The sequence below is a fragment of the Bidens hawaiensis genome, unplaced genomic scaffold, assembly GCF_021521415.1.
Source record: "Bidens hawaiensis isolate Kalapana, Puna unplaced genomic scaffold, B.hawaiensis_p1.1 tig00011507_1, whole genome shotgun sequence".
NCBI lineage: Eukaryota > Viridiplantae > Streptophyta > Magnoliopsida > Asterales > Asteraceae > Bidens > Bidens hawaiensis.
Genome location: NW_027491900.1, coordinates 59556 through 86928, shown reverse-complemented (window position 1 = coordinate 86928; position 27373 = coordinate 59556). Strand labels below are relative to the sequence as shown.

Genomic DNA, 27373 nt, shown 5'->3' with positions numbered 1-27373 from the left:
TATCATTCAATTAAGAAACTCAAATCTAACAACCGATTAGAAAGATCACATGAAAAACACCTAATCCACCTATGGTTGATTAAATTAGAAAAAGTTCAAGTATTTCTTTGATTTATGAATCTTCAACCCAAGAAAAATATTAAAATAGTTGTGTTAAAAAATTACTTATAATATTACTTAGCAAGAATATCAATTTATAACAAATGTTCAATCATTTCAAATCTAAACATGAGGATATGCCTTTGACCAATTTTCATGTTAGCATAAAAGAATTATTTTAACTATTTCAAGATTACAAGTTAAAAGTTGCATGAACAACATTTATAATTAAATGGTAAAATCAAGAGTCTTTCAACTTAACAAGACATACCATTTATAATTCTTTTATACTAATTTCAATTGTTTAAACACAATATTTCTATAACATCTTGGATTTTTCTAACTCGTATTCGTTTACATATATCCCGACCCGGGAAGTTATTCGGACCCTTGTTAGTAATAATATCCAGTATTCATAAGTATTTAAGAATCCTATTTTCAATTTATACCCTTTATAATCTTTAAATGGTTTATTCCTGAATTTAACTTTTAAAATATCAATATTGAAGAATTTATGAATGTATAGAGACCTATATTGCCAAAAATCAAAACATCTCCAGCTTGAACCCAGAGCACCGCACGACTAGGCTTTCTCTTAGCCGTCGTGCGACGCCTTCAACCATCTGCACAAAATCGTTTTGTTTAATATATTTCCTAGTTTATTTTAGGACATAATCGAGTGAATTAAGCCCCAAGAAAACTAATACAATTAAAATACATGTCCATATACATTACACCTTGATCAAACATGAAATTTACTGCATATAATATTGATTTTATCATTAAATGCTTAGTCGATTTCCTAAACGAGTAAATTAACTATATATAGTTCGTTTTAGTGTTTCCTATATAAACAACACTTATAATATCTGCCACAATCTACCCTAAACCCTAAATAATCATTTCCTAGCTGTCATATGCTTCTACTCATCATAAACTTCTTTGGTTTTGCTTATTTGTTGAAGATTCACTCATAAACGGTAGACTTTGCTTGCTTGTGGACCTTTAACTCATCTTCTTGATTGATCCTTTCACTTACCAGGTAAGTTGTAAACTGTAAAATCTTTCATATATATTCCCTAGTTAATAACCTTCAATCAATTTCGGTGGTTGAAGGGTGTTGACTGGTCAATTCGTTTAAAACTTGTTAAAGGGCAAAACAGTCAACAAGTTTAACTTTACGTTTTCTCATACTTCTGGTAGGATTCAACGTTCGGTCCAGAAAACTTTTATTCTCGTAACAAAATTTTAAGGTTACTGACCAAAACCTGACTTCTGACTCCCTGTTCGGATTCTGGTTGGTACCAGTTCGCTTAAATCTTTAATTTAACATAACCGGAGTTCTAGACGTCCGTTTGGATCGATTCCGGTGGAAACGAGTTCATTTTTACTTATATTATTATATCTCAAAGCTTCAGGTTCTGATTGTTTACCTCGTTTGACGCGTTAGTGGACGACTCGCTTACTTATTAACTCGCTTAAACATTTATTTATTTACTTGCCTTTAATCTAATGTGAGTTTTGTCATTCCCCTATTTTACTAAGTTTTCTGAATGTTTTGGGGACATATGTGTATTTCATATTATATATATATATATAAATCTCAAAAATTAGCAAACATGTAATTGTGTGTAATTGATCAAATATACTTGTTATGTGCTTACTTGTTTATGTGCGCATTCATATTCAGAGAGGTCCAACATATTCCCTTGTATAGGGTTCTCCTTACTATTTACCCACGCACGATTCGTTTGGCAACGGTCTTAATATTACGTGCTCATGGTTGATTACCAACTCCTGATTCGCTTGGCAACGGTTAATTGACACATTATTTGCTCACAGCTTGATTTACTTACCACATTTATTACGTTTTGCTTATTTCTTTATTTATTATATTAACATTATTTCATTGCAAAAACTGGTGATAAACTCACTCAACATGTGTTGTTGACAAACTCTGGTTTCTACGCATATGCAGGTTGCCATTGAATAAAAGTTGAAGTATGAACATTTAGAAAGACATTAGGGTTTTAATGGAGACAATTGTTATTTAATCTTGATTGGATTACTTGTATTAAATTATTTATATTGTGTTTTAAATATTTTTGCACTGTATTTAGAAATAATTAACTTAATAGATATTGTTACATTTTATTTATGATAGTATCTTCGAGTTGTTAACAATCATGTTCACGCCCCGGCATTTCCGCGTTAGGTTGGGGTGTGACAATTTCATCAAAAGATAACCAATAACTTAATCATTATTTTAACATAACATTATCATATATTAGTTCCAACCATCAAAAGTTGTCAAGTTTCATCGTAAGTTAAGGTGATATGATAAGTTTAACTCGTGATAATAATGAAATATACATCAAAGTAGACGAACACATCATTCATAATTAACTTTAACATAATCTAACCGAAAGAACCAAGCTAGATGATTATGTGAATGCTTAGAACTCCTTCTTGATGTTGTATGGATCTTCAAGAGCTTCTTCTTGCCTTCAAACTTCTAGAATAATGATGTGAGAATGGTGGGTTTTGAGTATGATTTCGGTGTGTGTAAAATGGAGCTTGAAAAGCCAATTTATAAGCAAAGTTCAGCATGAGGCATGGGGCATGCCTCACTAGGCACAACCCCGTGCATGTCCCCAAATCTCTACAAGATATCCGTTGTACTTGGAGCACATGCATGTAGTTGGACATGGGGTAGTGCCAAATCGAAGCATGGGGCGTGTCTATCATCGTCACCAGACAATAGTACATCATGCATATGTCATGTTAGGCATGCGGTTGTGCCAAATAAAGCATAGGGTTATGCCTGACTTGGCATCGGGTTGTGCTTGATTCGGCATGGGGTGTATCAAATCTCACTAGTAGACAAGCTGTACTTTCTTCTTATTTCGTTAGGCACTTGGTTGTGCCACAATGTGCATGGGGCATGCTAAGCGTCTAGAAGTTTATTTCATTGCCTTTTCATCTAGAAAGTTGCTCGTTTCTCGTTTATTAGTTTGTTTATCCCTTGAAATTCAAATTAAACAAGTTACGTATCAATTCTAACTAAAATTCCCAAGGAATAACAAAGATTGGAGTGTATTTGATGTATAAAAAATGTATAATTTTATGTACATCACTTGGTATGTAAGATATACTTTAAGGGGAGTTATAGGTACTTCAACAGCATTTGGATGTTATCTACACTTCAAGGGGGGTAAAGTCAGTTGATCTTTGAAGATGATTGCGTCAGAGACTGAAGATTATTGAAGACCAGCACAGAACGGGAATAGATAAAGTTTTTAAAGATTCTGAATCCTTACGGGGAGGAGGCTAATGATATGTAAATATTGAAGATTCGCAGGATATTCCAGAAAGAGGATATATCGAGGGAAGCCATTGAGAAGATTGAATGCTGAAGACCGAAGACCAAAGACAAACAAGAATCTATGAAGGTGATGTCAAGGGGGAGTCTGTTGGTGCATATTCTATGTGCCAATAGCTTAATAGATAAGTCATGTTTGTTTATCATGTAATCGGTTATGTTATGTAGAAGGTTTGTATTGGGCGAACTTGAGTGAGACAGCTAACTTGTTAAGCGAACACAACAAGTTCACCAGACAAAAGCCCAAGCCCAAGCCTAACGAAGATGTCATGTATATATATGGCATATTGTTTAGCTTTTAGGTTAGGCATCACAAATATACTAGCCACCAAGTTCGCCACTCTAGATTCAGTCGTGTGTTTGTCCATAGACGAACAAAGTATGTTCATGATTGGCGTTTAGATTGATGGTAATATCGGTTATAATCAATAAAACAAGAATCTTAAAGTGATTGTTTGTGTTATTGTTCTACTCGTTGTTATTACTCGTTGTCGATAATTAAGGGGATTCCGCACCCTTGATAGATCAATTCAGTCTGGTCAAGATTCGGCTAGGGACCTACATTTTGTATTAATCATTAATATTATGTTTTTATATCTAATAAATTTTCACATTAATTTTGAATAATGATTTCAAAAAATAAGGTTTTTAATATATTATATTAGCTAATTAATATTGATGTTTTAAAAGAAATGATATTATTGGATGAAGAGGCAAGATTAATTTAAAACTAAAATTTCAATAAACTTTAACTTATTTAGTATCTATGATATTTACTAAATTACAAGTTTTTACTTTTAAATCTTAAAATACAAATTCACTATTAATGTATTCTCAGTGTTTATGTTAATTTAAATGAGCGAGGTTCTTTAACCGGTTGAAGTACCAGACATGGTTCAGGTCAAAACAGTTTATGATAAGAATGAGTTTCTATCCATGGGTTGATTTAAAAAGAATAGACAGTTACAACTTCTTTTTCTAATTGACTATTTAATCAATCCGTCATTTATGTTAAGTTCATCATCTTAAAAATCCAAAAAATATAAACACTAGACTACATGTTTTTGATTTCAGGTGGATAAGACAAGTTCTTACCTTAGGAATACAAATGTTAGACTTTACACACTGTTAATCAGATGATAAATTGACTTTGTATATCCTTCTATTATTAAAGATTTCAAAAATATAGATTTCTTTAGTAAACGAGTTATACTTGCAACAAAAAATAAGGTCATGCAAGAAATTTGCCAACGTTTGCTACCCATGTTTCCGGGAGATGAAAAATATTACCATTATCTAATGTATCTAGCAAACATAAAATGATACGTTATAAAAAAGTATTAGTTTTCTAATATTTTAAATGGCCCTCAAAATCTAAGATTGTTAAGTTATAGGTTAGTCCTGAAAGACGATGTTGAAGTGATGTTGATTTAATGGTCTATGTGATGAAACTAAAATACATGTGAAAAAACAATATGATAAATGTGTTATAGAAGCAGAAATCATATTCGGAAGTAATACTAGAACTCACTCTTTTATTCTAAAAAAGAAAAATTATACACCTTTAGATAAAATGATTAATTTCAAAGAATGAAATTTCCAATTTATATTTGTTTTGCAATGAAGATTAACAAAATCTAAGGTCCGTCACTATAAATGGTTGATTTTTTTTTTTTTGACAATTTATTTTAACTAGTGGTCAATTATGCGTCGCTCTGGATTTGCTCAAATTCCCCCCTTTGTTACCAACACCCCCAAAAACTTCCCCTCTTCCACTCCGAAAGAGCATTTTCCCGGATTTAACTTCATATTGGCCCTTTTTAGGGTTTGGAACGTTTCCTTTATTTCTCTCAGCATTCCCTCTTAATGTTTGCTTTTTATGACCAGATCATCTACATAAATCTCTACGTTTCTGTCTCTCTGTTCTAGAGTTAAAAACACAAACACTATGAAACTACTAAGTTTTGATATAGAAAGTAAAGTTACAAATAAAACTATAAATATTGTATACAAAGAAATATTTAGAGATTTATGAATTTTCTAACAACTTTTCATTTTCATATTGTGTAATGTGTAATTTATTGTACTGTGTAATAAATCTTTATATCTGTTGAACATATTTTTTGTATTTGACATTGTATTATTATTTAAATAAATTTATTTATTCTAACTCGTATACTACACGGGTAACTAACCTAGTTTTTCTATATATCATAGAATTATATGTTAAGTTTAAAAACTAGACACAACTAAAGTTGAATTATAGATTTAGATCTACTCTCACGGATCAAGAATAGATCTAAATGTTTAGACATAGATTTGTCTAGTAGGAAAAGCTTGATGTTTAAATTTGGTTCGTTGTCCCGTTCTCCGGCCCCCTGCTGTTGTCTCGATAGGTCGGTTTTGTGATGTTTTTAATTAAATTTGTTGTTAGAATTGTCTACTTGGAAAAGCTTGATGTTTTAATTTGGTTCGTTGTCCCATTCTCCGACCCCTGCTAGTGTTTCCATAGGTCGGTTTTGTGGTTTTTTTTATTAAATTTGTTGTTAAAAAAATAATAGGTGTTGCAAGTAGTACCGTTTAAAAGATGATCAATATAATAAAGAACAAAATTCATTTTTGATTTGTAAAATAGTAATAATTTCGGTTGAAATTCTTTTAAACAAAAAAAAAAAAAAAAAGAACAAACACTATAACATATTGCAAAGAAACCAACCATATTCATCATGCCAACTTAAACAATCCATTTTCGAACCCATAGTCACAAATTCCAAATACCCAATTACCGTTGTTTTATCTGAGTTTTAGTAAATTGATCCTGTAATAATTCAGTTTTAAATCCCAAGTTTTATCAAAAAATCAACTTGATGTCTTCTCTCAAGTGCTTCAAGACATGTTAGTATCTAAGCAAACAAGCGTTAGCCCATATAATCCTCATAAATCTGCAAAATAAGTTAATAAAAATATTGTCACGAGATATATATTTCGAAATAAAAAATTTTAATAAAAAACATTTAAACTTGAAATAAAAATCAATCACAAAGTAAAGAGATAAATCTATCCACTCTAATAAAACATTATCGCTTTTGCCAGTTGTCAATCTCATAGCCCTCCTCACATTTTTTTCAACCAATTTTAATATTTGATCCTTATTTTTTAATTTATTTCAATAAATTAATTCAATATTTTTATTAAATGTAAATCTTAACCGATTCATTTATTAACTTTAATGACGAAATAAGAAAATAAAGAAATATAAAAATTGAAGTTGCAGGTCTGTTATAATAAAATTTTAAAGTTATAGGTAATTGCAAATAAAGAAAAATAAAGTTGCATGATTGTCGAAGAAATTGGATTTGTATGGTAAACTACAAATTGTTTTTAAACTGGGATTCGAGCAAACAGTGCATAATATTTTATATAAAATTGGTTTTTAAACTGGGATTCGAGAAAAAATGTGTATTTTCTTAATTTTCTCCAAATATTTTGTATAAATATTGCAAACATGGAGAATTTATCTACTCTAATAAAATAGTACCATTTTTGTCACTTGTCAATCTCATATCCATTCTCATTTTTTTTCATCTAATTTTAATGTATGGTCCTTATTTTTAAGCCATTTCAATAAATGAATTCAATATTTTTACTAAAAACCGATTCATTTATTAACATTAATGATGAAATAAAAAAATAAGTAAATTTAAAAATTGAAGTTGCAGGTCTGTTTAAATAAAATTTTAGAGTCACGGGTAATTGAAAATAAAGAAAATAAAAGTGCATCATTACCGAAGAATTTGGATTTGTATGGTAAACTACAAATTGTTTTTAAACTAGAATGCGAGAAACAATGCATAATTTTTTATATAAGATTGGTTTCAAATTTGGATTTAATAATAAGTGGTGTAGTTTAAAAAAATATTAACCAATTTAGTATAGTTTGAAAACTATTTACTAAATTAGTATACTTTTGTATAAAATAACATGTTTACCCATGAAAACAAAAAAGAATAACTGAATTAGAAAATACTAAATCCCATGTTAATTGTTAATTTGAAGATGCCGACACAAAAGTAAGAATAACAAAGAAGATGCTGGCGACACCACCAGCACCGTCTCTCTCCGGCCGACCCTAAATATTCTACCTCCTCTTCTTATTTTCCAAATTTCCGATGATTTTCTTCATCAACTGCAACATCATCGTCGATATCCTCAAATACACTTAAATTTAATCTCCTGTATGCAAACCTTGATTCGCTGATCTCTGTGACCACCGTTGAAGATCTCAAAAACATCTTTACGGCTCCGTTTGTTGATTTTTTCGAGATTTTTTTGTAATTATAGGTGGGGTAGAGAAACACTTTGTATTTTTAGGTGGTTTCCTAATTTTTTTTGTAAAAATGGATAACTCGCAAAGGGGACCTGCGAGTTTTAACAACTTCTTTAAACTTGCAAAGGGGCCTGCGAGTTTAAAGAAAAACTTGACGCATATTTTAAAGTCGCAAGGGTGGGTAGCGATTTTTGATACATCAAATCTCAATAAAAGGATCTCCATTTTTATTCTCTGTCTACCCACCAGTGGCGGATATAGCTTATGAGGAGGGGTACCCCTCAACGTTTTACCGGCAGTGTAAAAAAAAAAAATTGGTCGGTTTTCGTATTTCGTTACCACTGAACAAAAAATAACGTTACCCTTATGTATTTTAAGCGCAACCAATTTAATACTTAAACCCAAAAAAAACCCACTTAAATTATAAAGCCCAAACCAAAAAACCCAATAACCAAATAATACAATAAAAAAAGGAGCAGACCTCAGACCTGGTACTCTGCTAACGACACTGTAACCAGCCACCACCACGACACCTCCACCTCCAGTCACCTACCGCTAGTCCGCCACCAGCCACCACCACCACCACCACCACCTCCAGTCACCACCAGTTCACTCGGCCACTCCACCTCCGGTCTCTCCTTCTTTTCGTTAAGATTTCTTGTATTTAGGTAGTTAGGGTTATGTTTAAATTGGAATTAATTTGGGATTTAGGATTTATGTTTAAATTGGAATGGATTAGGTATTTAGGGTTATGTTTAGTTGGAATTAATAAGGGATTTAGCCCTTTAGTTTTATGTGTAAATTGAAATTGATATTAGGTTTTTGGTTTAAATTTTGTTTAGGAAACTTTGAAGGTGATTAAACAGCCTCTTATTAGCAACCTTTTTAAACGTCAAAGAAAAGACAACGATGACATTGGTTATCACCAACTTTAAATATTCCAACTTCAAGTTCAAACATGTGCGACTCTTTTATTTCCTATTTAATTAAATATTGTGATTATCAATATTTTAGTTGAGTAAAATTTAAAACTACTCATTAACAGTATGTGTTTGATCTGATCGAAAGATATCAATAAAATCATTGTATTAGTAGGTTAATAAGTTTGAATAAGTTTTACAATATCATTAAGCAAACAAATTTAGGTTATTTTGATGCGACCCATTATAAACCAACTTGTTTTAATCCGCCATTGCAAATTGGTTAACCGGGCGCCGGTACGCTTGCAACACGAAGCCGATCCTGGGACGTGCCAAACGCGTAACGAGACACCTGTACGAGCAAAACGCGTTACCGGACTCCGCTACGCGCGAAATGCTTAATCAGGCCCCGTAAACGTGAAACTGCGGGAAAAACTTTTTTTGTCTTAATGTACGGTTAAAATTTTTTTTACGCTACCCCTGAAATAGTTTTCTAGATCCGCCACTACTACCCAAGCGGTATATGTTTAACAACAATATGGTGTATCAAAAAGGAGAATAAAATGGAGATCCTCTTATTGAGATTTGATGTATCAAAAATCGCTACCCACCCTTGCGACTTTAAAATATGCATCAGATCTTTTTAAAACTCGCAGGCCCCCCTTGCGAGTTTAAAGAAGTTGTTAAAACTCACACGCCCCCCTTGCGAGTTATCCATTTTTACAAAAAAGTAAGCAAACCACCTAGAAATACAACACATTTTTCTAAACCACCTATAATTACAAAAAATTCTTTTTTCGAAGAATCTGGAATTATTTCTTCAATAGCCTTTATCATCACTTCGACTGCTACATCCACTTCTGATGCTACTTCCATTATCACTACCACATATGTATTTTTGAATTTTGATGTATTCCAATCGATTAATCGTGTAAAATCTTAGATCTCATTCATAATAAACGGTTTCATTGAACACACGCTGTTGACTGAAATTATTTGAATTTAGGTTATATAATGTTGTAACTGGAGAAGGACAAAGAATTATAATGTTGAATGTTGAATTTGGGTCTGGCAAATCACACAAAAAGTTTCATCTTGATATGAATGGAAGAAACTCTTTGTTGGTTTTTCTAGCCGTCCAGAACCGAGGTAAGTCGCTCCAAGTCATGCCGGAAGCTTGGTGGAGGCTGTGGTGCTTGGTCTGGTCGCCGAAGTGACTATGAGTTTATTTGTTTGTTGCACATGCATTAAAAAAATTACACACAAACAAGTAATAGGTTTAGCCAATTAACTAAGGAGAGAGAAATACAAATTTTGAAAATACCCCTTTAGGTAAATAATTTTACAACTACACTTATTTAGGAAATATTTTTTCTAAGTACACTAGTTAGGTAAAAAAACTCGAGAATACCTATTATATATCTTGTCGTTTAGCATTAAATCATTGAAGTTAAATCTTATAACTATAATCAATATGTATAACGATTTACTATATGAACTATTTGTCATTTTATAAGGGAACATATGAAATTAATCATTTGTTTATATGACTTTTTTGTGTAGTATAAAATGTGCAATAAAAAGATTAATATTTAGTTTTCAATATTTTCTTGTCTAATTCGTAAACATATATTTTATAACTTGATTTATACTTTTTTTATACAATATATAGTTAATTTAATATGTCTTATAAGACAAATTACTTAATTAAAAGCATTCAAAATTTTAAACCAAAAAATCAGCTTAAATCCCACTCCACTAATTTCGCTTTCTAAAATCATTTAGGATATTGAAACATAGAATATCGTTTTCATTAGTTATTTACATAATTTCAATATTTTATTAACTTACTACTTTTATTTTTATAAAAATACAACGAATTGGGTTTACGTTAGTGTTACATGCTGGTTAGTACATAATTAAAGTGTTTATTATGATTTGTATTCAAAATAATAAAGCTATATATAGAATTTTTAAAAAAAATTACAGTTATTACATTTATTATTAAAATATGTTATAAAAATTCATTAAGACTCACGCTTATTATAATGTAACCTAATAGAAATATTTATTATTTATAGTTTTTATTATTTTTAACTTAATCATGCTCCTCATTACATTTCAAGGAATATTCCATTTATACATTTAATTTTAAAAAAATAGTTAATCCCGTTAAAGTCATTTACCATGCTTCCATAAAATCCGAAATATTTGCTTCTTTTTTGTTTTTTATAAGTTGTTAAAATATATATATCGATTAATTAAATATTCCAACAACTTCCCATAATATTAACTAAAAACACGGGATTAGTATTCAAATTTTTAATCATTTCTAATCTAATACTTTCAACTATTGTAAATAAGAATAACTACCTTTACTTTATGCAACTTTAAATTTTCTAATATTCTGCTAACTCACTGTTATTTGAACATGGCTTGAAGGTTAGTATGTTTTTGTCGTTTTCCTGGCAATTATACTTCATATGAAATGAAAAAAATCATTTTGTTATAGTTTTTCGTTTTTATATGTTGCTTGATTATGCAATTGTTAATTGTAAAATATAAAATCAATTAAAAATTTGTCATACACAGAATATTAATGCCAACGAATTTATCATAAATTCTAAATATTCTAAGGATGATTATATCAACAACGTTCAGGTAATCTGTTTTTTGAGATAATCATGTTTTTTTTATAAATATGAACAAGTGATCTCAAATTACATCATATTAATTGATTAAAAGGTATGATATTTTATGTGCATGAATTTTTTTTATTTAGTTTCATGGATACATTATCATTTATCTGGGGTTAGTATGTATTTGAAGAACCTTATTTGTCACACAGAAGAGTTATACGTAGACCTATGTGTTACCTTATCAAGAGTTACAAGCAGACATGAACTAAAGATTTTGAATTTTGATAAATAATGTATACAGACCAATACAATCACAAATGTAGTGTACAAGGAAGGTATAATATATGATCATTTTATTGACTGTATTTCACTTAATAGTTAAAGTTTAAACTTTTCATCAATTACCCGTGTAATACGAGGGCCTCATATTAGTTAGAAGCATAAAAATATCTATATTTTTCCACTACACTCATTAAAAATTTTTTTTCTTTGTTCTTTTTTTCCTAATTAGAAAAACCACATAATTTTCCTTAAATGAATATAATAAATAACCAACATCTAATCATGGTAACACTGAGGGAATTATGAACTAATGAGGTGATGTGAGTAATTTGGTGAAGTTTCCTCCCGCTCTTTTCCCTCGCAGGTAGAACTCCATTTGGACGAGAACCAGTCTAATGGAAGGTTGTTGAAAACCTTCTTTAAGCATAAGTTTATTTGTCAAAAGGATAATAAAATCCTTTCTTGTGCAGAACCCTTTTTTGACGGAAGGTTATTGGGAACCTTCTTTATGCGGAAACTTTTATTGGCAGAAGGTTTTTAGGAGCCTTTTTAAGGCGGACGCCTTTTTACCGGAAGGTTATTGGGAACCTTCTTTAGGCGGGATCCATTCCTGACGGAAGGTTATTGGGAACCTTCCTTTGGTGGAAGGCTATTAGGAACCTTCCTTAGGAGGAAACCTTTTTTGCAGAAGATTTTTGGGAGCCATCCTAAGGCGGACGCCTTTTTGGCGAAAGGTTTTTGGGAACCTTTTTTAGGAGGGAGCCCTTCCTAGCAGAAGGTTATTGGGAACCCTCCTTTGGCGGAAGGTTATTGGGAACCTTACTTAGGCGGAATACACTTGCATATTTTGGCAAGCTTTCATCTGCTGATGTCTGCCACTCTGCCACGTGGATATAGGCGGGAAAGTTTAAATTGTTGATAGTGAGGATAAGGGCGTGTGTATGATGGGACGTGGAGGTGACTTTTACTTTCTGTAGGAAGCTGTTTAGTCTGTGTTAGGCACATGGCCAGGAATCCCGGTGGCGCACCCAGCTGTAACACACCTGACAGTTTGTTCCTCGTACGTGGCGCAGTTGCATTGGTTCCAAGGTTTCTCTTTCCTCGATAACCACCCTATCGTATTAATTGCGATGGTATATAAAGAGGGTATGGGCTTTATTTTCCCACTATTCCTTCCTAAATCCTTTGCTTCTTTTGAGTATTTCCCTCTCTTCCTCCGACGAATGCTTTTCGGAAAATATTCCTCTATTCCGGCGAATATTTTTCCAAAATCCTTTGTGTCTCCCAGTTCATTTGTCTGCTCTCTTTGCTCTTAATGTTAGGTTCTTAAGAACAGGAGAAGGGAAATAAAATGGCTCTCACGATGGATGTCGTCGGTTGCTGGATGACTTGGGCCGACTTTGATGAAATGGTGCCAACTTACTGGATCGATCTGTCGTTTGAGCTAGAGTTTCCAACTCCCGGTTAGACGGTTAAGAGGCTCCTACCAGCAAGATTTTCATGTATAAGGAGTTCTTCTCAACCAGGAACTTTCGTCTCCGATGACCCGGTTTGTGCTGTTAATGTTGGATACTTTCGGGTTGCACCTGACCAAAATTCATCCACTCGGGATGGCGCGTCTCTGCCACTTTGAGTATACTTGTCAATGTTTGGGGATAGCCCCTTTAGTTGACAAGGTAATGGCATTCTACTACTTTCGGAACTCCCAGGCTTGGTACAACATGTACACCCGATCGGGGTCCAAGGCAATTTGCTAGGGAGGCGCCTAAGAGCTTGCATGACTGGAAGAGCACCTTCTTCTATGTCACTGCACGGGTGGTCCCTCACTCTATGAGCTTCTTCAAGGGGAAGGAGGTGGTTGAGCCCAAGCCATTCCCATTTTCCAACACGAGCTGGTACAACACCTTGCAGAGTAGCCTGTCCCCGCTCCGGAACTATCTAGAGTGGACGCTAGTGCTCTTTTGTATGAGCCGCATCTGGGAGGATCCCATGAAGGTGCCTATCTTCAAGAATGGAGGGCATGGTATTTCTAATACCTTGTAATCAAGGCTTGTCTTCTTTTATGTTATCTGAGTTGACATTTTTTGTAGTGTTGGATGATCCCTTGCTGTTGCTGAAGCCCACTCCTAAGGGAGTTAAGATGTTGTTCCGGCAGGCGTTGGGTCCATGGGAAAAACACATTCTGGCGCGGATGGCTAACAATTTTGTGTTCCCTGCCCCGGCGGATCAAGCGTTGCCGCCATCGCCTCCTCTGCCTTCGAGCTTCGTGATCCCCTCAGCAGGTTAGTAGTTAGTTTTATTTTTATTTACAACATTCAGGTGTTTTACTAATTTATTTGTTCTTTTTCAGGTAAGCGACCCCACATTATACGCCAATCTTCTCGTGGGTCGAAGGAGTCGCAAAGTGGAGGCGAGAATATGGCTGATTCTTCCAAAGGCTCTAAGAAGAGGTTCTTGGATGATGATGATGATGATGATGATGATGATGATGATGATGATGATGACAACGATGACGACAACGATGTGGTTATCTCTAATGTTCCATTTGGCTTGTCGCGTGCTTCCTCCACCACAGTTCCTGCCAAGACTGGAACAGTTGGGGAGACCAAGTAGCCTCCATCCGCCAACACTAAGACCGCTTTAGGCCCCAATGTGCCTTAAGTCTTACAGCTTGGAACCTTTGGGGATACAAGCGTGTCTTCAGATTCCGCTGGCAGACCCGTTATGGGCGGAAAGGTGTTCATTGTTCCACATGATCTAGCGCCCACGATGGGGGAGGAAGAAGAAGATGATGAGGTTCCTCTTGAGAAGAAGTCCAGGCTTGGCGGCTACGTTAACCTCTCAGGGCTTGTTACTTCTCGAGGTAGGTTAATTTTCTTCTTCTATTAACATTTTTTTTTTGGAAATATTCTAACAGTTCATTACCCAGAGGCTAAAAAGTTTCTTCTGGCAAGGAAGACACAGATGGAAGAGGCGGCGCAGGAGGACGTACAAAAGACAATTGTTGATGCGTCTACCTCTTCGCCTGTGAGGACGAGTGTAGGGGGATCTTCGAAGACTTTGCCTAAGGTTCCATTGGTTGTGACCTGCATGTCTGTGGAGACGGATGTGGCTAACCCGTCTGAGGTTGAAACCACGGCGGGGACATCTCAGTCAATGAAGACGAACTTCGTTAATCCGTCTGAGGCCAAAACCATGGCAGAAGCATCCCAACCTGTGACGGTGACCCTTGCTAAGTCATCTAAGGTTCGAGTTGAGCAACCGGCGGGGAGGATAGACGGAGCAAGGTCTCTCTTCTGACAATGTCTTGAAGTCATCGGGTAAGTCCCCGTCGAAGGCCATTATCCTTGACGGGGATGAAACTGTCAAGCTGCCTCCTTTTAAAATTGGGGTAGTTGTGGCTGGGAAATTTTTTGGCCTCGGGTCAGGGAGCAGCATAGGTGACGGAGACATGGGTTCAAAGGGCCCAAATCCATGTAAGTCCATCCAAGCGAACTAATTATACATACCTCGATGGAATCTCACCGGTGGCGCGTACTTTGAAGACCCAGCCGTCTACGCTGAGTTTATGGAGCACTGTTTCCCACTTGGGGAATGCGTGGCTCACAAGTTCCAGTCCGGTGATAGCCTATCCTTTGATGCTACTTACAACGCTGTCCAGTGACTCTCTGGTTTGGTGGAGTTGATTCATGAGAATCGAATTTTGTAGGCTAAGAAGATCGATTCTGACTCCACCAGAAGGGAGATGGAACTTACCTTGAAGAATTTTGAGGACACCGCTTGGAAGGCAGGTCAGGAGGCGTTAGAGCACTGACATGATCTGGCTGCTACTAAGGAAAAACAAAAGATGGCAAAGGCAGACTTGGTGAAGTCTGTCCGAGAGTGTGGTGAGTGCTACAAGGAGTTTCAGGTAGCGTGCAAGAAGACCAATGAATAACTTGCAGAGGCACGTCGTCAAACTCAGACTGTGCGGGAGGCCACAGCCAAGCACGAACAGGAAAATATCGATCTACGTAAGTGGATCAAGCAGTTGGAGACCGAGATGGTGGTCCAAAAGGTAGATGCTGGCAAGCTAGCTGACGCGATGGCGGCTGGATAGCAAACATTTGAAAAGTTAACTACTCAGAGCGCCATCATTGTCAGTGACCGCGATTGACTGTTGAAGCATACCATCCTCAATGTTAGTATTATTCCTTGTTTTGTTAATTATTTATTTGGATTTTTGGTTCTATCTAACTTGTGTGTTTTTGCAAAGGTTGCAGAGCGCATCATTAATGATGAAGCTATGACGAAGAGCGTTAGGTGCCTTGTGACGGCAGCGCAGCAAGGGGGACACAAGGTGGGGTTCTAGGAGGCTCTTACACATGTTCAGGAACAAATTTCCTTGGAACTCTACTACATCCATAGTGTTGACATCAATGTCGAATATTAAGCTATAGGGGTGGAGTATGATGCCTTGTCGTTCCCCATTTTGTCTGCCATCACCTAGCTTGCTAAAGAAGAGAATAGCATGCAGAAGCTGCGGGAGCTATTGGAGCCATCCAGGGAAAGTACATCTTCCACAACAGCTGGTGGCAGTGATGGTGACGCTGTATAGAAAGACCCGGCGGAAGGAGAGCAAGATGGAAGAGAAGGGTGATTATGAGGCTTCTCCCTGCCAGTATTGGATTTGTACATAAGTAGTGTAGGACTTAGGTAATTTGAATTTTTTTTAGTGGATGTTGGTACCCACTATTTATAAATATTTACTTAATGAATGAAATGAAACTTTTTCATCTACCTTTGTATTATTTCTTATCAAATTTACATAACAACTTAATAACGCCAATTTAGTATGTCAACAGTGGAGTATCGGTTTCATAAACAATATGTAGACCTAGGCCCGCTTCATAAAATGAAATCAGTTTACATATAACACTTCCGCAGCTGCACCGCGTTCCAAGTTCGCGGAACAGGTATGCATCGAGTTTGGTCAACGCATAAGAACCTTTGCCTAAAACCTTATTGATTTGATAAGGTCATTCCCAATTTGGTGATAGCGTGCCAGGTGCTTGCGCGTTGGACGCCTCGTTGTTGCGAAGGACGTAATCTTCTACATTGAACTCACAAATCTTGACTTTGGCGTTATAGTGCTTTTGAAGTTGGCTCTTGTAGTTGTGCTCGCGCATGGCAGCCAACTCTCTTCATTCTTTTAGGAGCATTAAATCGATGCACCGCTACTCGTCGTTGTTTTCCTCCATGGTTAAGGCACTCGGGGAGGTTAGACTTATCTCGGCGGAAACCATCTATTATGTGCCATAAGTTAGACTAAATGATGTTTCAGCATTACTCGTGTTCTTTTGAGTTCTGAGGGGCAAAAGGACATGTGAGATTTGATCAATCCAGCCAGATCTGTAGTGGTCCAACCTTCTTTTGATTCCATAGGCGATGCTACAATTGGCACGTTCGACTTCCCTATTGCCTTGCAGGTGTGCTACGGACGTAAAAGCTTGAGAAATTCCCAACTCCACGAGCCATGTTTTGATGCGTTGGTCAGTGAATTGCGTTCCGTTATTGCTGCCAATATTCATGGGAAAACCAAAGAGACAAATGATGAACTCCCATATGAACTTCTTTACGCTGGCGGTGTTGATAGTGGCTACTGGCTTAGCCTCTATCCATTTTGGTGAAGTAATCGATTACGACTATCAAAACTTTCACCCGCCCCACCACTTCTGGATATGGTTCATTGATATCTATGACCCATTTCAGAAATGGCTACGCAGCAGTAACTGGTATCATGTTATTTTTTGGAAAAAGGGTATTAAGCGCATGGCACTGGCATGCATCACATTTATGGATTTGTTTTTCAACGTCCACATGCATGCTTGGCCAGTAAGACCATGCATTCATGATTTTTTCTACCACCATGCGCGGGCCTGCGTGAACCCCACATATGCCTTCATGGATTTCTCTTAGTAGATAATTGGCGTCCAACGGGTATACACAGCGAATGAGTGGTCTTAGGTAGGATCGCCGACATAAGATGTCATCTTTCATTTGATAATTCAACGCCTTGTAGCGTATCTTCCTAGCATCCGTTTTGATTTCTGATAAGATACCAGCGGACATGAAGTTGGCAATTGGTGTCATCCTAGATGCGCTGCCTGTAGTGATGACGCAAACTTCTATTCTGAGAACTAAAGGGGTGCTGAGGACATCCACGTGAACATCTTTTTCCAAGTGTTCGAAGCTAACTGATGCCAATTTGCTTAGCGCGTCAGCTTGTTTGTTCTCATTGCGCTTGATATGAGTCACCTTGCATTGGAAATATGCTACATTAGCGCCTTCGCTTGGGTCAGATACAAAGCCATTTGTTCGTCTTTGGCCTCATAAGACCTGTCGATTTGAGTTGCTACCAACTTCGAGTCCACGTGGGCTTCCAAGTGTCAGGCATCAAGTTCTCGCGCGATCCTGAGGTCAGCCAAGAAGGCTTCATATTCCGCCTTGTTGCTTGTGCTTTTGAATTTGAGGCGGACGACGTAAGTTAATTACTGGACTTCTGGATCTATGAGTCTCGGTCTAGTGCCTGAACCTTCAACATTTGAGGCTCCATCCGTGTAAAGCCGCCAAATGCTTTCCCTTTCTTATGCCATAAGAGGTTTCGATTCCTGGCGGCATTCGTCTTCCTGCGTTGCTGGTACTTTTGCGATGGAATCGGCAAGCACCTGACCTTTGATTGCGGGTCAGGGTTTGTATTCTACGCATGTTCTCCCAGCTCTATAGCCCAGTTTGCAAGTCTTCCTAATAGTGCTGGTGTGCAAATTACATTGCATAGCTTATAGTTGGTTAAAACGTTGATCGGGTGTTCGTCAAAGTACCGTCACAGGCATCAGGAAGCCTGAACCAACATGAGCACCAGTTTCTCTAAGGTGGAGTATCTGGATAGAGATCCGACGATTTTTAGGTCACACATACCCAAGATGTATTTTTTTAAAACCACGATAAGAAACCCGAAACTCAATGGGAAAACCCGAAACCTGGCGGGTAAGTACCCGATTAATACCTGAAAAAACACTGGTTTAACCCTCGGCCAAATCACTTGGTCGCCAGGTTAATGTTAGTCTTTCCCACGGGGTGAGAGTATAATTTGGCATATTTAAGTAGTCACACCTATAAAATAGAACGTCGTGAGCTCGTTAGGAGAAGGAGATAGGGGGTCTTTTCGTAACCACCCTTCTGCTTGAGAATCATATGGAATTGATCGTGTATAGAATACAAGTTATCGCGGAGCACAGGTGAGCGTTCTCGTGGAGAAGTTAGGATCTGTATACTGTTGGAGACTGAATGGTATTTATAGTCATATGGGATGAGAGAATATGTGGGCCGTCTGCCATAATTCCACATAATTCCACCAATCATGGAGCTTGCACATGCCCTAGAGAAGTTGGTGAATAAAGTAGATGATTGATTGTGACATTTGTACTATGTAGTACTATTGAAAGTGTGTTGTTAGTTCTTTATTGACTGGGCATCCTTTTCAATGAGATACTTCCTTTTTGCATCATAACTAGGAAGATCTTTGGCGTCACGCTTGAGATATTAGGGAATGTTTGGCGCCTGGTAGAATGTCTGCCAGCGGCCTGTACTTTATACTTGGTGCATGACTATCCTACGGATTACTTAGGTTCGCTTTCGGAAGCCTCTGTTGCCTCTTAGAAGGGTGTAAGACCCTGCCTTTTCAATATTCGACGTGACTAGAACGGTTTTTAATAAATGTGTATGAGTTTGGGAACACTAAAACGCGACCTGTAGGCGACCCCAAATACATACGCTTGGAATTACGTAGACGAACTTTAAGGGAGGAGCCAAACAAGTCAGAGGCAATGTTCTTGCATTTCGGGGCATCTTGAACTGCAGCAGGAGAAAATCCGGGAGCACCAGAATCTGGGGAGGCATCAACAGTAGGGGCATCTTGAGATGAGGCAGCAGCGGAAATAGGGAGTGTTACAAACTCAGCACTTTTCATTGGGCATTTCTGTAAGATGGGAAAAACAGTTAACAAAAGAGTAAGATGGGAAAACAAAACAAATGCAAATAAAAGAATCAAAGAGTCACCCACCTCAGTCCCCATCAGGCATAGCCGGACGCGTCAACGGGTCAGGCCATATTTGACTAAGCCCCGCCAAATACAACAATGGCTCGGGGTAGGTCATGGCTTCTATTTTATTTCGAACCAACAAATCATAAAGCCAATCCTGGCTAGTGGGAGGACCAGGGGCAAGTCGTCAATTTTAGAAGCAATGTGACGACGGCGAGTAAGGCCAGGGGCAAAAGAGGAAGAAACAAAAAAGAAACTATCTTTCCATTCCCGAGGGTAAAACCCAGAAGGAATTTTAGAAACACAAGAAGGATACTTATCGCTTAAACGTCGCTCAAACCTAAACCAATCACCATCCGCCTTCAAGCGATAAAACCGACGAAACAAGGAAACCGTCGTAAACCCGCCCAAAGCTCGACACCCCACTTCAAAATGAGTAACACGAAGAAACCCTAAGGGGTGAACTTGGGAAAAACACAGCCGATGATGTTTTAACAAAGACAACTGAAACTCAATCAGGGGATAGCAAATATTTGAAAATTCAAGGTTCTTCGCGTACAAGGCTATAAAGCTAGGGAGGCTGTTCGTCGTCTCACCTGGACCAGGAAGGGTAGGAGATAAAGAGAGGAGAATGTGGTAAGTCGAACATAAAGAGGCCATCTTTACAGAAGAAATGGTAGAAGTTATGGTGGAAAGACCGTCACGACTAATAATGAACAGAAGAAAGACGATAACAAACCTGTGCAGAGGAAGGAAGAAGGAATCGCCGGAAAACTATCTGAGAAGGGAGAGGACAATAATTGTGGGTGAAAGGACAAGTGAGGGGCAGTTATGATGCTCATGGGGAACATAAAATTGTCCAAATTCAAACCACAGAAACAAAAAGCAACTGGGCCGGAATCTCAAGCAATGGGCCAAAGGAAAAAGAGGCCCAAGCAAACCTCAAGAAACAAACCAAGAATTTAAGAAGTAAAAAAGGGGCCCAACTACTAAAAGCCAAAGAAAAAGAGGGCCCAGGTGAAAATGGAAAATGAGTCTATGGTTCTCACCATAAATAACGAGAACAATAGACTGGGGGACTTGAAGATCCTACCAATGAGATGGACCTCATGAGCAGGCTCCAGCCCAGCGACAACAACAAGCCAAACAGCAAGAGGCCCAATAGCCTAAACGTTCTAGAAGCTTACTTGGGGGAAATGGTTTGAGAGGAAAACCACATGCAACAAGTCTGATCCAGCGGGTGGCCCAATGTACGCATGTCCAGGGATAAGAGGCAGGAACCAGGAGATAAAGATCTATGAGTTCTTCGGACCAAAAATATTCAGAACGGACCAAAGGGCCCGGACAATGTTGATGAACCCGGTAGATAATATGTATAATACTCTCCTCTATAAAAGAGGAGAGGAAGAACAATGTAAGGCATTCACAAATAATAAACTAATAACACTTACTCCCTTCTTTGCAAAACCATTAGGAACCGATCTTCATTCTCTCTTAGGTTGTTAGGAATCTTACCCCCATTCGGAATAGGTTCCAACATTTGCGCCATCCGTTGGACCTCTTTATCACAGGTCTTGCTACATAATTGTAAAAAAGAATGGCTGACCAAAACCTAAAAAACATACCACCACCTTTTCCTTTAAATTCTGGAAAGAGTAATGTGATCAACAAGAAAGGAGAAACAAGCACGGCCCAACAAGAGCCTGGCGTCCGACAAGAAGCCTACGGACCTGTTTTCATCGAGGACATAACCGAGCAAGAGGATGAAGGAAGAGAGTCACGGGACCAAGAAAACGAAAAGGAAGTGTGGAAGGTGAATCCTGAGTACATACGAGCTCATAGAGACATCTTGAGAGCTTTCCTTGATGAGCAAGAAAAGAAACAAAAACTAGAGGCCCTCTGAGCTCGACTTTCCTTCGAAACGTCGGGACCACATCAGAACACAAAAGGCTTAGATGCTCCCGGAGGAAGTCCCGACACGCTAATAGAAACCTTGATGGCCCTCCTATCCACAGTCAAGGGGAAGGAGAACACGCAAGAGAATCCCCTAGAGGCCCCCTATCGACCCAGGGACACGGTAGACAAATATGACGGTACCAAAGACCCCGAAGATCACCTACACGCTTACAGGGGAGCCGGGTTAGTGAGTGGCTGGCCCATGCCAGCGTGGTGTCTTATGTTCCCCCAGACGTTGACAGGGAGAGCTCGGGTCTGGTTCGATGGTATAGAGCCGGGAAGCATTGACAGCTACAAAGAGCTAAGAGAAGTTTCTTCGAAATTTTAGTCAACAACAAAAGGCCATGAAGAATCCGAATGAGATCCTACACATACGGAGGAAAGACAAAAAAAACATAAAGCAGTTTATGGAAAGATACATAGAAGAAAGTATGAACATAAAGGGTGTACAGAGGTGATGAAGATAAGCGGGTTCATCAACGGGGTAAGGTTCTCCTAGCTCACGGAGAAGTTGGGAGAAGATTTCCCTACAACATTTGATCAACTGATGGACAGGGTCAAAGCTTTTGTCAGGGGAAAGGATACAGGCTCCAAGTTAAGGTAGTGGGAAAGAAAGAAGGGGACCTTCAAGATGGGAGGTATGGGAGGGAAATACGTAGGAGGAACCAAAGTTGTCCGAGGACACCGCGTAGCAGGACACCGCGTAGCCGGTGTACACGTTAACGGGGGAAGTGGTGTAGAGGTCATGTATGAGCATTGTTTTGTAAGACTTCAGAAAGATGTCAGACACCAAGAAGATATGTGTGCGTTAGTGGGGTTTTCGGGGGAGGTCATAAAGCCTTTGGGTTCATTAACACTCCCTATTAGCTTGAAGGATAGGGGAAAAGTCCAAACTGTTTTTTTGCGGTTTTCGGTAGTAAGGGCCCCGTCCAAATACAACATCATACTGGGACGCCCCGATATGAGAGCCCTCAGGGCTATAGTCTCTACAGCACACGGGTGCATAAAATTTCCGACACCCAAGGGCGTGGCCACTATACGATCCTCAGCCAAAATTGTGGCCAGTGTGAGCCCGGGGAGTGAACCAAAAAATAAGTAGAAAGGAACGAAGGAATGGGTCCTAAACGGGGAGTATCCAAAGTAAACAGTGAAGATAGGGACCTCACTAACTAGCAAGGGGAAGGTGGGGCTGAAGGAACTATTGTTGAGAAAGTTGATGTGTTCGCATGGAGGCATAAGGACATGACCGGAATTCCGTGAGATCAGGTACATCATAATCTCAAAGAATTTCATTGGATGGAACCAGTAAAGCAAGAAAAGAGAAGTTTGGGGCCAGAGAAGAGCCAGGCTGTTTTAGAAGAAACGTGGAAGATTTTACAAGCGGGAATAGTGAGGAACGTGAGATACCCTCAATGGATATCGAACCCGGTGATGATAGCCAAGACAGAAAACAGTTGGCGAATGTGCATTGATTTTAAAGACCTGAACAAAGCATACCCTAATGACGCTTATCCCCTGCCGGAAGTCGAAAAGAAAATAGAGTATTTAGCCCAGTTCCCTTTAAGGTGTTTCCTGGACGCCTATAAGGGGTATCATCAAGTGCAAATGAACCCCAAAGACGAAGAAAAAACGGAATTCTACACTGAAGAAGGAAGGGACCTTTTGTTACACAAAAATGCAATCCGGGCTAAAAAAAACACGGGGGCCACATATCAGCGGTTCATGGATAAGCTCTTTGAAGGTCAAAGGGAAAGAAACGTTGAAATTTACGTGGAAGACCTAGTCGTTAAGAGCAAGAGTAAAGAGGGGATGCTGAACGACATCAAAGAAATATTTCAAACGCTAAGAAGGGCCAATATGAAGTTAAATCCAAGCAAGTGTTCTTTTGGGGTGGAAGAAGGAAAGTTCTTGGGAGTACTAGTAATGAAAATGGGAATTAGAGCCAATCATGAAAAAGTGGAAGTGATAGTTCAGATGAAATCCCCAAAGAGCCTCAAGGAGCTATAGAGACTGAACAGGAGGTTCGTGGCTCTGAACAGATTCCTTTCTAAAATAGCAGAGAGAACCCTCCCCTTTATGGCTGTTCTAAGAAGAAGTACGAAGAAAAGCAAATTTTGCTGGGATAGGGAGGCGGAGAAGGCTTTCCAAGACCTAAAGAGGCACCTTTGTGAGCTCCTTATCATAGCAACCTCCCGACCTGGGGAAATGCTAACATTATACCTTTCCCAGACGACAAAAACGATAAGTTCGGCATAGATACCCATTTATTTTGTTATCCTACCTTAAAGGGACCGAAAGAGAGATACCTACCAGTGGAAAAGTTGGTGTTAGCCCTCATCTATACAGCTAGAAAATTACGAAGGTACTTTCAGGCAAATGTAGTACAAGTGCTCACTAATCAACCCTTACAACAAGTATTATCGAAGCTAGAGTTGTCAGGAAGGTTAACAAAGTGGGCAATTGAACAGGGAGATCACACACTCGAGTATAAACCGAGAACTGTCGTCAAAGGGCAGGTGTTAGCCGATTTCTTGATAGAGACAGAAGAAGAGAGAGGGGAAACATCCGGCTCAAAAGAGGGCGAAGGGAAAGATGAAAGCAAGGAGGAAGTTTTATGGAAATTGTACACAGACGGGGCTTCCAATGAGGAAGGAAGTGGAGCAGGGCTCATTCTAGTAAGCCCTGAGGGAATCAAACTAACTTATGCAATAAGATTGGGTTTCCCCAGTACAAACAATGAAGCAGAATATGAGGCACTTCTAGCTGGCCTCAGAATAGCCGAAGGGGTGAAGGTAAAGAGAATTTGAGCTCACGTTGACTCCTTATTAGTAGCCAATCATGTAGGAGGAAGCTATGATGCTAGAGACCTAAATATGAGGGAGTACCTCAAGGTAACACAATAATGGCTAAGGAAATTCGAACGCGCAGAGGTAGTGCACATCCCTAGAAGTTCCAATAAAAAAGCCGATGCCCTGAGTAAACTGGCAGCGGATGCCTTTGATCACCTGGCCAAAAAGGTAAAAGTGGAAAACCTCCAGCAACCATCAGCGACAGAAATAATGGTCGCCCATGTGAGGGCGCAGTAAAGCAATTGGATGGCCCGCTCATCAGGTACCTTCAGTAAGGGAAGGTTCTAGAAGACAAGAAGAAGAAGAGAGGAAGTTGAGAATCAAAGCCCTGTAGTATGAAATCATCGAGGGAGACCTGTACAGGAAGTCCTACCTAGGACCCTCCCTCAAATGCGTTGATCAGGGGGAGGCAGAGCATGTGAGAGAAATACATGGTGGTTGCCCGAGCCATGAGGGCTAGGTCTTACTAGCCGGCTATGTTTTTAAGTGTTGTCAAAGAAATACAAAAATGTGACCATTGCTAAGTACATGCCCCAGTAGGAAGGAAACCAAAGTCAAACCTAATACCAGTAAACTCCTCATGGCTCTTCCAAAAATGGGGAATAGACATAGTGCTACCCTTCCCGAAGGGAGCAAGAAAGGCCAGGTTTCTAGTAGTGGCAATTGATTACTTCACCAAATGGGTGGAAGCAAAACCACTAAGTACAATCACGGGGCAACAGATCAAGAGGTTTGTATGGGAAAACATCATTTGTAGGTTCGGGTTACCATATGCCATTGTCAACGACAATGAGAAGCAATTCTATAACAACCCCTTCCGAGATTGGTGCAATCAGCTAAACATAAAGCAAGTATTCACATCGATAGCCCATCCCTCAAGCTAATGGTCAGGTAGAGTGGGAAAATAAAAGTGTGGTGTAGGGATGAGCATTTGGTACTTGGTACCGGTACGAGTACCGATTTGGTATCGTCAGTACCGGTGCCGGTACGGTATCAGTATCTACCAAAGTTTTGAGTTTCGAGATCAGTACGGTACCGGTGCCGATACGATACGGTACGGTACCGGTATTTCCCGAATTTTTACCTTCAATACCGGTACCAAGATTTGGCGATTTTCAGGATTGATATTTTCGGTACCGATACGGTACCGAACTCATTGCTAGTGTGGTGGAAGGAATTAAGGGGAGGCTAGGAAGGCGGCGTGGGTCATGGGTGGAGGAGCTACCCCACGTCCTGTGGGCGCACAGAACGATGCCAAAGACAAAAAAACGTGGAGACACCATTCAGCCTGACATACGGGACGGAGGCAATGATACCGGCAGAAATAGGGGCACCAACACGTCGAACCCTCCAGGGGAAAGACAGGAATGAGGAAGATTTACGGTTAAACCAGAACCTAGCAGAAGAGAGAAGATAGAAGGCAGCAAGAAGGAAAGTAGAATAGAAGAAGAATATCAAAAGGTACTACAATACCGGGGTAAGAGAGGTCAAGTTTAGAAAGGGAGATCTGGTATTGCGAGAGAATGAGGCAAGCAGGAAGGAGGATCAAGGAAAGTTAGGGCCAAAATGGGAAGGGCCCTATCAAATCATGTGGGTTGGGGGAGAGAGGGGCCTACAAATTGGCCGACCTATCAGGAAAGGAGATTCCAAGAACATGGAACTCCATGCAACATAGAAAATACTACGTGTAAAGGCGTCAACAAGAGGATCTAAGATCAGGAAAATAAGGAACCTCCAAGAGAGGAAAGCCAAGAAAGCATAAACTTTGTCTTTTTCGTACAATACTAATGTAAACATGATCCTAATGCATGAAAGTTTTTGTAAAAAGAAGGCATGAAGAAGCAAAAAAGTAAGTCCGTCTCACCAAATATAATGAGTATAACACACGAGTCTATCTTGTAAAAACTCACACAACACTCCCTCTCAAATATTCTAAGGGACAAAAAGGGAAGCCTCGTCGATAGGCTATATGATTAACCAATAATTACTCGTAATGTAGGTTCCCAGCCGGATCTACACGAGATATCACGTACTACGCAGGTGCAGAATCCCTACGTAAGACGTTACGAGTATAGAAAACAATACGATTAACACACGATAATCAAACACGTTGTATACCAACCTTAAACACGTGATACGAAGATCACTTGATTACAGACTCTCTCTGACTCGAATACACGAAAACTGTAAAACTAAATTAATTATTAATAAGCCGTAACAGATGGCTTATATAATCACGACAACTTCGCCTGGCATGTTCAGGCGAAGTTGTCACTAACTTCGCTTAACTAACAAGTTCGCCCATATCAGCGAACTTGTTAGCAACTTCGCTTATACAAAACATAAAATATTACAAACGCAATTACAGACACTAGACACTGAACTACTGACATTATGCACCAACAAACTCCCCCTTGGCAGTAGCTTCATCTCTTTAGCTTCAATCACGTGTCTTGTAATCTTCAACCTTGTATCTTCACGCATGCACTCCTTCTCGAACACAAACCGACACAACTCTTTGATATTTCCTCGCTTCGTCTTTCCAAGCAGGAATATAAAAGATTTTCTTCTCATTGAGCACCTGTAGATCAGCTTGCGATAAGTTTACCAAATGCATCGGATCGTAAACTCTTAGTACCTCTTGCTCATCCTCGTCTTCCATCACCGCCTCAGCTGTCTCACAATCTACAAACCACCACTTTAGGTCTTCAAGCACATCCTTGGGCATAAGCTTCATCGGTACTTCTTTCAAACACCGGATCTGTTTATACTTCATAATCATCCAAGGCTTTCCATCAGCTCTCAAACCTCTATCCTTGTCTTCAACAAGTTTTCCCTT

General features: G+C 38.7%; 1 protein-coding gene across 1 annotated transcript in view; it reads right to left on the bottom strand.

The window, feature by feature from the left end:
- Nucleotides 1-6352: 6352 nt before the first annotated feature.
- The window catches only part of LOC143538167 (transcription factor bHLH10-like), a 47313-nt gene continuing 26292 nt past the window's right edge, over nt 6353-27373 (bottom strand). Inside the window, exon 4 of the mRNA XM_077031775.1 lies at nt 6353-6423. The gene's annotated coding sequence lies outside the window, so the exon portion shown is untranslated. The remainder of the gene's footprint in view (nt 6424-27373) is intronic.